Raw genomic sequence first — 12585 nt, forward strand, 5'->3', positions numbered from 1 at the left:
TCCCCAAGGCATGATCCACATCTGACTGAATTAACAGAGTTAACTAGTAAAACTAGTAAAAGATAGTAAAAGTCATGTTCTAAGAAATTCAAAAATAAAAATGCATTAATGAGTACCAACTAGAATTTGGGATTCTGATGTAACTTCCAAATGTTTTGGCACTGCTCCATCACTTATCCTTCAATCGTAGCTTCTTATTGTATTTGCATAAAACACAGAAATATTTTTATGTCATATTTTCTAAAGAAGTTTTTCAAAGAGATGTTTTACAGAATACTATCACTGGGTTTTGGGGAATTTTTTTTTCAAGTCTATTTACCCATAGCATGGGAAGGAAAGAGACATTTTCTAATCTATGAGTTAAAAATCTAAAATACATTTATAAAAGACTTTCTCTTTATAATGATGACAGACATTGAGATATTAGTATCTTAGAATTTATATAGAGCCTATTAATTACATGCACCCAAAAAAATACTAGTTTTTATTAGGAAATGAAGATTTCTTAAAACTTAAGTGTATAAAAAAAAATCTAGAAAAAATGGAGGAGATTCTAGTGGAAAAAAACCCAACAACCCAAAACCTCAAACCCACCAATTTCTCAAATTACTCTAACCTAATTATGGGGTTTGAGAGCTTAATGGCGGGCATAGACTAGTGTTTCCTGAACTGTACTGTGCATTTCCTTACAAAGCTGCATAGGAAGTGCTTGAGGAAATGTAATTTGCTTCTGAAGTAAAGCAGCACAGCAGTTTGAGTGTGTCTGCTCTCGAGCTAATGAGAACAACAATGCTAACTGGAAGAGAAGGAATCAGATGGGAGAGTCTCCCAACTCTTCTCACCCTGTTTTATATCCATGCAAAGCATTAAAAATGTCATTCAGAGATCCCAGTGTAGGCCCAGTAAGATGGTCAGGCTTGAGGGAGAGTGTCTGTTCAAAGAAGAGAGGTTAAGGGAACCGAGCTTGGAAAAAACACCTAATTGCTGTTTTCAACTCTCAAATGAAGCAGTACTGAAAAGACAGTCAGACTCTTCTAACGAAGAAGGACAAAAGGCACAAGTTGCACAAGGGAAGTGGAGCACTCTTTGACATGAGAGCAGTGAATTCTCAGAACAGAATGCACAGAGGGACAGTAAAATCTCTGTCCCTGGAGATTTTCAAAATTCAACTTGGCAAGTTCTCTAGACATCGGATCTAACTTAGAAATTGGCCTAGCTTTGAGGTTAAAGTGGAACTGCATGACCTCCACAGTACCTGTCCAACCTGATTTTTTGGTGATCTGTGATGACTGAGGAGTTTAGATAGGCAATTGTTTTCAAAATATTATACAGGCACCAGCATCATGATGGATATAGTTCCAAGATGCTGTGTAAGGAGTGAAACAGTAGGGACCTCAGTATTTATTTTAATTAAATAAAAGCTTTGATGTTCCATAACTGCAGAGTCTCTGAGGTAAAAAAATACTATAGTCATGTGTGCAAAATACCCTCCAGAAAAGCCATTTGCCTTTTTAAATACACGTATGTAGTATGCGTGTGTGTGGGTGCGTGTATACCTATGGTAAAAATGCTACTTCTCTAACATTGTCAAAACTTCTTGTTTTTCTTGGTGAGTTTTTGGGCAAAATGATGAAGAAACAGGAAGAAAAGAGATGAAAGTCTGTTCTTCTACCTAGGTTATCATTCCTCAGACAAGAAATGCTCAAACAGGCTGTAAGAACATAAGGACTCGGAGCAGCCAATATCACCACTGTCACAAGAATTGTTTTTACTGCCTAAAGAAATATCTGAAGGCATTACAATAAAATTCTTTATACTACAGTGTGCCTTATCAAATGGGCAAAGGACAAACTCACTGATTCCATTTTTCCTAGAAGAAGAATTAATTATTAATCACTGATTCTTCCTAGAAGACCATGATATTTCTGCTGTTGTTTATAACTTAGGAATCATAAAAGGAGCATCAATATGATGTGATTAATCCAGACAGTAAAATTTTGGAAAAAAAGAGTCATTGCTTCTAACATCAGCTCAGACAAGGACCCTAATTTTATTTCACTGTTGCCCTCTTACATCATATATATATAGCAAAAATACAACTATGAAGGAGGGTACAGAAAACTTGTTCCAGAAAATAATGAAGTAATTATTACTTCCAAACTACCTTATGACTTCCTGAGTCTTATGTCACTGTGTTTTAATAATGCTCTACAGCAGTTGAAAATAAACACTCAGTCTTGAAATAATCTTCACCACACTAAACTTAAATTTTAGGTGGATAACTGTCTTGGGGTGACCTTATGATGTGTATCCCATATTGCTGCCCTATGCCCAGAAATTAATTCTTGTGCCTTTCTATGCCTCTAAACTGAGCCTGAGAGGGGGGAGGAAAAACTGAGCAAAACTTCTTCAAAGCAGTTTGCAGCTTGTTCAAGGTCACATAGAGATAGAGACTTTTTTTCCAGCTGTGGCAGGGAAGCGAGGAAGCGCCCGGCTTGCTGCTTCCCATTCAGCTTTTGGCCAGTCGTTCAGTTTCTTTTTATCTCCCGAGAGAGACTGAGAGTTCAATTTTGTTTTTCCTTCCCTGGAATTTCGGATTTTCTCCCTTTTCCACTGGACTGCTTCAATATCAGAGCACATCTGGAGGACTTTCCACTGGGCACAGAGGGCCTGGCCCTGGGCCAAGCCCCAGCTCCGAGGAGACCAAAGGGAGGACTCCAACACTTTCCCAGGTTTTTTCTCCACAGCGAGAGATTTTATTATTTAGCATTATTTTCCTTTTCCTGTGTGTTTGTTAAATAAATAGTTTTATCTTCTTCACTTTCCTTCGAGGAAAATTTATTTTTCCCGAACCTGGTGGGGGAGGGGTGGTTGTGCCTTCTCTCAGAGGATATATTTCTAAATTTGGCCAAACCAGAACAATAACTCTCATTCTGTTTCACTCCATCCATCAGCCTTCCTGACTATCTTTTCACCTCTGGCAACTGCTGACTAAATCAAGGAGTTATCCAGATTTAGAGAAATCAAATCTGTTGAACTTTTCATCCCACACACACACTAAAGAAATCCTCAGCATATAATCCTCCTTCAGACCTTCTTCCATAACAGTTATTAAATTTCAAACTCTGCCTTCACTCTCAGTCAATGGCTGGCCTATTTAGCCTGCTTGGCCATAGTGCCCCAGGGAAAAGGCTTGCCAGGCAGTGTAAGAGCACCAGCACGCTTGATGCTTCAGCTGGATTTGGCATCAGCAAACAGCTTGCAAAGTGAGTAAGGCGAGATAATCAAAGTTGTATTTTGATAGGAACCAGTTAGATTGGATGAGAGAGAGTGTCAGAGAAAGACCAGCTGGGAAACAGAAGCAGGGCTTAGCAAGGAGATTAGAGGGAAGATATGGACAGATGGAGAATGTGAACAGAAATTGAACTGAGACCCGAACTCACGATGTACAAAATGCAAGAAGTTCTGACGGAGAGCCAAAAGGCAGGCTTCCTCTGCAGTCTCACACCAAGGGAGAAATTTCGGTGTCTGCATCAAAATTTCACAGAGATGTCTAAGCCATATCCTGTGATAGACTTACCCCTGTAATTGGAGTTTTAAAGAGTTGAATTAGGCAGCACAGCACTGTTAATTCCTCTCTCATATCTTCATTCTAAATGCATTGACTGCTAAATGCATGGACTGCTAGCACTTACCATGCCATTATGGATTCCACACCTTGAGCTGAATTTTGCATCAGGTGAATCACTTTTTTTTACCAGAGTTTGGCTCCTTCTTGGTAACAAAATTGGAAATTATTTGGAGAAATTGAACTGGGAGGATAAGCACAAATGAAAAACTTCCTCTCTCTAAAATAGGGAGATTTAAGAACTGCTGACAGGATAACTTCTGAAAGTCTGAATTGGTGTCAGCAGAGCCAACCTTGTCCCATAAATAAGAAGTTTGCCTGCACTATGATGCCCATCTGTCAGCAGCCATTCATCTTAAAAGCATGCTGGAGAGACCAGTAAATAGTGGAAAGACTTTTTTATAATGATGTTTCAGTGAATTAAATGAAAGTTGGTTTAAATTAATAATTTTTTAATTATTTTTCTTTTGGTACCTAGAAAACAATTTATAAGCCTAACTTTAACTGAATCCTAACTTTTGCTGGGCAGAATTGATAAAAGGAAACTAGTACATAATTTAAAAATCCACTGTTTTGAGAGAAAAAATAGGAAATAAGAACACAGAAGACTCAGAAGACAGGCTTTTTGAGTGACCATGGGACCAAAATCAGTTTCAGTCATCTAGAACCTTACTGTAGTAATTTAAGAAAGTAATCATATTCCAAACTAAAACTATAAAATAAGTCGATTAACTACTGTTTCCTTGGAATACTTCTGCCTGCAGATTATAACAGGAATATACAGTGACCAGATCAGGTGGGATTTTTCACCACCAATATCTAATGTTAAACCTGTTATTTCCAATCCTTCATACCTTAGCTAGGTAGACTATGTTCTTGTGTCAGCCAAGGAAGGCAAGAGACTTCCAGGCTTCTGAAGAGAAATGGAAAGAGGAGAGTAAAATAGTGACTAAATGCCACTTCAGCTGACGGATGGAAGGAACCAGACTGGACATTTAGGGTATTTGATTATGCCTATCTCAGCTTCCTATCTTTTAAATGAAGACTGCATCACTGCAGTCACTCATATTATAGAAAGGGCCATATATATCTGAGTGGTCTGTGGCAAATGCTGTATCGATACAAATTAACACCAAAGATGTTCATGATACTGTGTAAAAAAAGCCATGAATACTAAAGAAAGTTGTATCTAATTTTAGAATTCAATTTTTAAACATACTTCTATTACTCATAGTGCTCAAGATATTCTTGGCTTGGAAAGGAAATCAGTCATACAGCCTATCTATCCCTTTATGTTATTCCAAATATTCAGATGTAACACAGGTTCATTAAAATATATCAATTCTAAGGCATCTGTGCTATTGCAGTTACAAAGTTCATATCTGCTAAATATCCAAGGCCACAGATTGAGACAGTCCATCCTGTGCCTCCACTGGATGCGAAGAGTGGTTAATATTAGTCCTTTTTAAAATAATGTTTAACACAGCGAAAGACTCTTGTCCAGTTTTGGACTTCTTTCCAGATCAACACACCCAGATCCTTCAGCCTTCTAACCAATATTGTCTACATCTTTTATCCTTTCTATTTTGCTCAACTTTGAAACATCTCATTGTCTAACTCTTCAATGGTGCTGAGCTAAACTGCATTTATTGTTAAAGCTGAAGTCTCACCCACCACTGAGCAGGGTAAACAACTGCAACACGTATACAACTGCAACACGTATCCTACACAGGCACCTGTTGTCAGTATTCCCCAAGAACACCACTACCTTTCATGCAAGAACTTGATATTTTTAAGTCATATTAGATCTGAACTTTTGCTACTACACTGGAATATTTTCAGTACTGCTATTGCCTAATCAGCAATATTCCTGGTTTGGTTTTGGTTTGCTTTTTTTCCTCTGTACCTGTAGTGTCTGTATCATTATTGAAATTTTGAAACATTGCTCTGAACTGCAACTCTGCTTTCCAAAGTAATTGTGTTTCCTATATCAATCTAAAAATTCTATATGAGGCATTTCTTCATAATTTAAATTGCAATTGAATTATTAAAGTGTAAAGCCTAGGACAAGCCCTTGTTTGGTTCACTTAAAACAGCTTTCCCATTTGACAGGGACCATTTTGACCTAAGACATTCACTTCCAGCTGGCAGATGGAGAGAAAACTTCCATTTAAAAATCCCCATTGAAAAAAATTAGCTTAGCAATAATGTTGTGTTGGAGTAATAATGTAAATAAGTAGAAGGGGACTATTTTTCTTAATATTTCATAATAAAATTTTATCTTGCAGCAATAATATGCAAAATCATATGTCTATCTTAACAAATTATTTTTAATATGAAATCACTGTCTCAGAAAAGCAATGCCTAATTAGAAGGATTTTGATGATCAGAACCAAAGTAAAGTAAGTTCTAACATAGGCAAGCCTTACTAATTTAAAAACAACCAAACAAATAACCTGTTATAGGCTATTAGATCACACTGCATTTTGAAACACTGATAGCACAAGAGAATCTGGTCTAGCCAGTATTTTTAGAGATTAGAAGGAAACCATCAGAGCTCTGGTATACAATTTACGAAGCTAATTATGCTGTGATGAGTATTACAAACACACATACATCTAGCTCAAAGATTACTGGGCTATCTTCATGTTATCCTTCCATTATTTTTAATTTTTGGGGTGATTATATGTGGTATATCTAGCTCTGCAAATATTTTTCATATTTTTCCCAAGGGAATAATGTAGAGTTTTGAAACTTTTAGTACCTCATATGCTAAAAATAAATCAGGGATAATTATTATAAACAAATTAGCCTTCTTCTGAAGAAAACTCAGTAGGAAGCTCTGTCCTAAGTGTATCTCAAACAGGCTCAAATCCCAGTAGGGAAAACCAGTCCAAACCGTGACTGGCTCCTTTTGGACAACAACACAGTATACTTGCAGATAGTTTACATCAGCTAATTTGATCTATTGTTCAGCTTTTACTAAACCAAACAACTTGCTAAAAAAGCACAGACAGCAGTTTCTTTCTAACAAAGATTTTATAGACATTGTTCTTCTGCTCCTTTTGGAGAATGTACATTCATTTTCTCTGTATAACTTTCAGAGCTTCAGTCAAAGATGCTCATAAAACTGTAGACAGAATAAAATGCAGGAAGCCAGAATTATCAGCAGAAAATGTGAAAGAAAATCCTCCTTTTATTTCAGTCAATTACACTGGTAGAACTTTTATCCTCCTATTCACACTAAGTACAGTAATCTGTGGCTTGAGAGGAGGTGACGATCTGAAGTAAAACAGAGCTGAAGTAGGCCAAAATTTGCTCATGGGTATGTGCCCCTCTGTCTTTCTTCTGTGCCTGCTTGTTTCCACTGTATAAATTTATACACTGTATTTATTACTTTAAAACAAGGAACGTGATTATTTACCTCTTTCCACACCAAATACTCCAAGTATTCTTAAAATGGATAACCATGAAAACCAAGTCAACCAGAAATGACTATAAAGATCTTACTGTACCTCTATTTTTCTTTGTTTTTATGGAAGATAAAAGACTGAGGGATTGGATTCGCAGCCAGGGACGGTTTTCTTAATGTCTGTGTAAGAGCTGGCTTAAGAGGAAGATGGATAAGCCGACAGCAGGTAGGAAAAGGCCCAAGTGACATAAAACCAAGGCTCTTTGTCAACTTTGCCACAAATCTCAAACTTTATAAAACATTGTTAAGGAAAAAGAGTGAACACAACAATAATTTCCTATTACGCATGAATGACCCTTAGTTGAATAGAGAAGGTGTGAAACCAACTAATACAAAAGTATCAGTCAGAAAAGACTGACATAGTTAAATGTGCTTTAGGAAGTAATGTTTATATGACATGTTGCCCAGATGTGGGATATCCTGTCTCTTTGGAAGACCTGACAGATGCAAAAAGATGCCTCATTTGAGTCACATAAATGTTACTCCAAAGGATTTCAAATACTTCACCGGCAGCAGTAGCTTGAAGTGTTAATAGGACTCTAAATTGTAAAAAATTCAGACCTCTAGTGGAAGAAATAATCTTAAATCTAGGTACAGCCACATGGTTAAAGGAAAAGATAAATAAGTACAATTTAATATTTATACAGGGATAGGATTGTTGAGAACTGTTTCCAGATGTGAGCGAGATTGTCTTTTTAACTCAGTTCCCAGAGAATTTGTTTGAAGCACACAAAAAAAGCACGTGACAAAATTCAAGCACAAAAGGAAATTCAGGGGAACATCTACACCTTCTCTGGATTTCTGGCCTGAATTCAGTCTCAAGATAAGACTTCCTGTTCATAAGCAATGAACCAACATTATTCAGGCCTGGTGACTTAGCCTGTTGCTAAGTGTATTAACACACTGTCAGACAGACCTGCATGTGCAGTTCACAAATTGCATGAAAGCCTTATGAATTATGCAAATGAGATTTCTCCCAGGTCACTCTTTAGGACTGGTTTATGCACGTTTAAAATGAAGATCCAGTTGCCACCAGTGTCTGGAGAACTTTCATTAAACCACAGTCCAGCGATGTCACTTCAAAGCAAAGTTAAAAAAACTTTGCACTTTAAATTTAGATGACTCCTCCCTCAACACCCAGCTGTACTGAAACCCAAATAGCAACTGTTTCTGCAAAAGGTAATTCTTCCTTTATACAGAAATACAGTTTTTACAGAAATCAAAATGTTATTCCCTTTTTCTGAGCTGAATCATAGAACTAAAACGGAAAATTAAAGGCACTGAATTAAGCCTTTTGCAGCACAACCACAAGACCACCTATGTCTCAGACCAAAAATCACTTCAGAATGTTTTACAGCAACTATAAAAACTGTAACAAAGTACCAACTCCTTTTACCTGGAATTACGCTCAGATAACAAGAAACCAAGGGAAACACCTATGCCTTGTGCTCCAACACTAGAAGAGTTATGTTACCTGACATTCTGCCATGATATTAAGAAATGAACCTACTCCCTGCTCCTGAGGAATGTGAGCAAACAGAAATATCCACCTTCAAACAGCTGGATTATCCCTGCCTTTTTCTCTCTATTCATTCTCCAGGGAGAACATTCCTTGCTGAACTACAAGTCTGGTGATCAGCTTAGTCCTGAATAAACAAGCAAAACATCATGGATATGAGAGATTCAAGGTTTTAATTCTACTGGGAACAACTACCTTATTTTCCTTTTTCAGTGCTCACATGTAGAGCAGGTCTGCAAAGGTCAGCTGTGGATGCCCCATCCCCCTAGAAACATTTAAGGACAAGTGGGATGGGCATTGGAGCACCCTGGTGAAGTGAAAGGTGTCCCTGCCTGTGGCAGGAGAAGTTGAAACTAAATGAACTTTAAAGTCCCTTCCAACTCACACCATTCTATGATTCTGTGAAATCATAAAGTCTTAACATTCCAGTTTTAAAGTTGAAAATTTCAGAATATCACAGAAGATACACATCAATGTGTTAACAAAGCCAAGAAATTCCACTCTTAAAATCAGTATACTTCTGCTCTTTATATAGAAATAGAAGAAATCTTGCATTTCTTACCTAAATAAAGACACGTTTCAGGGGGATTTTGCTTGAAATAATTACTTTTTTTTTAACCACATTATGAAGATTTGATTTATTTTGCCTTACAAGCATGGTAAATCACATCAGATAAAAATGTCAAGAAAAGTCTCTCTTAATAACATATTGATAGGATTTACTCTAGTGTTAAGCTTAAATGTACAGTTTCTACCCTAAAGCTGACAGGCTGTTGACAGATGTGTCTTTGCATTAGTTTCACGAATACAAACACTTATGCTGAGTCTATGCACTGCTTAGCTGTAGATGGTTTTATGTGTGCGACAGGTCATGTGCAAAATCTTCTGCAACTTGCCTCAGTTTAGCTGAAGCAGGCATTTGCATCCAAAGGTGAAAAAAATCTTTGATTACAGATATGCAATCTATACAAGTTGCCAAGATGACTGTGACTGGCATGTGACTTGATTCTGTGGCACACTGGTGTAAAGCATTTCTTTATTACATTAGACAGGTGCTCACAATTTTTTTGTTGCTGCTGAATGGATGAATTTCAATCTTCACTTCCAGACTTTACTGACAGTTCCTGGTGCTCTCATGGAGACCATTCCTAGGGCTGTTTCACTCCATTGAACCCTACCATGTGGGACTTCTGGACAGTCTAATAATATCAGAGCTGGGGAGCTCACTGCCACAGGGAGCTCAGGAGGCACAAAGCTCACAAAACAGAAAAACTGGGTATCTTTGCAAAATGTCAATTCCAATGGGTGGCTTTCACAACTTTTTTTGGTTCTGACAGGCTACAATTCCTAATTTTTTCTTGGCTCAGCTACACTTGATTACTAATATGTATCACAGAAATGGACAGCACATAAGAACTACAAAAGCGGACATAGTGGCCAGCAATATTTTTCTTTGGAACAGGAAAGCCACCATTTATGTTCATTCCAGTGTTCACATAGAGACAATGACTATGACAGACAAGAAAGTGAAAATGTAATGTAACCACGTAGCTTGTTGTCTGAAAATTAAATGTGTCACCACTGAAAGCAATGTTACCTGGATTTTTTATTATGTGATTAGCTACCAGGTTACTTTTCAGCCTTTCACTTACACTAGATTAGATAAAACATTACACTAATTTCCTTTACAAGCTGCATTAAAGAAGAAAATTGTATTTAAAGCAACAGTTCAAAGACATAGAGAGATAATTTAATCATCTTAGTCATAGTGTCCATAATATCTTTCCCTGAAATGTTGTAAAAAGCCCATTTTCCATTGGAAGAAATGCATGAATAATGAAAGGACACTGTCTAAAGGACAACGTATCATTTAACTGAAAATCTTAGAAAGAGATCAATTTTATTCTTACTCTTTTAGTCCCACCAACTGCCTAAGGATCAACTTTTTTGCTCAATTGTCATGAAAAAAAAGCCTGTGAATCATATACATGAACACATGAACACCCTTTTCACCTGCAGTGTTTATGAATGCAGACAAAGACATAATCCTGATTCATGAACTATTTAAAAAGTGATGGGATATTCATCCATGCAAAAAGTATTCATATACACATTCCATTTCCTTAAGGTAGTGAAAGATCAATCTTCATTTCCATTTTATTCTTTTATGTTCGGGCTCTAGTAAATTCTCTTCTCCAGAGTGAGCTGTTTTGTAATTTTTCTGTACTGAACTTCACTCTTTTGAGTGGCTTAACAGGCCCCTTCTACCTTTCAATTTTTATAACTAGGAAATTAGGAATTCTCGCAGTCAGGAGGCACAAAAGTGTAAGAGAGAATTAATAAAGACTGTAGCAGTTGTGGCACTGTACATACACAGAATGAATAAAAAACAGTCCAGTGCCAAAAATATTTCCAAGTTAAGGTAGCATCTTACTTTCACATTTAGGATAATCCAAATGTGATCCTGTATTAAACTTAAGTATAATAACACCATGTGGGTCTAACAACAAAGGTGTACAGTTGAAAAAATGTCAAAAAGGTTTACACTTTGCCAACAATGACACTGTGTGTATGCTTTCAGAGAACTTTTGAATGTGATAAAATGTACGAAAGAAATCACTGTCCAGTCTTTCCTGTGCTTCAAAATGATACAGCTCTAAAGCCATGGTACAAAAAAAATGGACATCCTGGAAGGAACACTGCAAGTCTTGTGGAACCCAGATAATTAGATCTTGTGGCTGTAGAACTCTCCTTTATAACATAACTGGACTGAGCAATTGAGAACTGAAACTGATATAGAAACTGCAAAAGCAATTTATGCCCCTTTTCCAGATGCTGATGAGGTCTATCAATTACATTCTGCAAGGATCACCATAAATATTTTTCTTTTAATGGCCATATGACTTTCTTCCTTTAAACTTCAAGTACCTGATCTCAGCATAAACTAACTTAACCTCAGGACATATAATTATCAAAACTCTATCAGAGAGTATAAAAAAGCTTAATGTTTAACATAGCATCAAAGCTGAAAGTCAGCCATGATGGTTATGGGGACGTTACAGAGCAGCTTCCTCACTTTCTGCTGCATGGCCAAGTTAGTGCAGTCAACTTTGTATTCATGGAAGACTTTTAACCTCCTTGCATCTGTCTACTTGCACCCTACCTTCCACAAAAATGTCCCCCTCATTTATTTAGACTGTAACTACTTTGAGACATGGGCTATTTGCTGCCTGATGGCTGCACACTAGTGAAAACCACATAGCTCACTGCCGTTTGGGTTCAAGGCAAAACCATAAAGAAAATGTTGGTAAAAAACCAAACAATGGTGTACAAGCTCTTGTTCTCATGTCTCATTAAAGAATAATGTATGTGTTCAAACTCTACTGTAAAGGCCTTTAAACAATGAGCTCTTTATAGAATTTATCATCCATCATAGAAGGATACAATTTATATCATATATATATATGTATCTGTAAAATAAGTGAACTGAATCATTTGTTCTCAGAAATAGTTTTACTATACTTTTACAAGTATAGTAAAACTGTTTCTTACAATCCAAGAGCAACGTTCTTGAAGATGCGGTTCCAAATCCTTTACATGAAACTTTAGTGCTTGTGCTAGTTTCCCCCACTGTGCTTATCCTGCATTAGTGAATGATATTTATATGCAGTGCCAATGCCATAACTACAGCTTTCCCTTCAAACTTCCAAGTACTGTTTTCCAAGCAATAACAGCATGGAAAGAATTTAATGCTGCACAATTATGTGAAGCTGCAGGAACTATTTACAGTGGGAGCCTTGGAGGGTACAACCAGATAATTCTGCATTTGAAAGCCACCAAAAATTATCAAACAGAGAGAACAAACCCTCTTTATCCTCACTCATATTCACTCATATAATCACTCATATTCAAAGATAACTGAACATAAAAGACAAATATTGCTGAAAAAATTGAATGACAACTCTT

General features: G+C 36.9%; 1 protein-coding gene across 1 annotated transcript in view; it reads right to left on the reverse strand.

Moving 5' to 3' along the window:
- PCLO (piccolo presynaptic cytomatrix protein) overlaps window positions 1-12585 on the reverse strand; it is a 327932-nt gene that overhangs the window by 156315 nt on the left and 159032 nt on the right.

Source organism: Corvus moneduloides, chromosome 4, assembly GCF_009650955.1.
Source record: "Corvus moneduloides isolate bCorMon1 chromosome 4, bCorMon1.pri, whole genome shotgun sequence".
Lineage (NCBI taxonomy): Eukaryota > Metazoa > Chordata > Aves > Passeriformes > Corvidae > Corvus > Corvus moneduloides.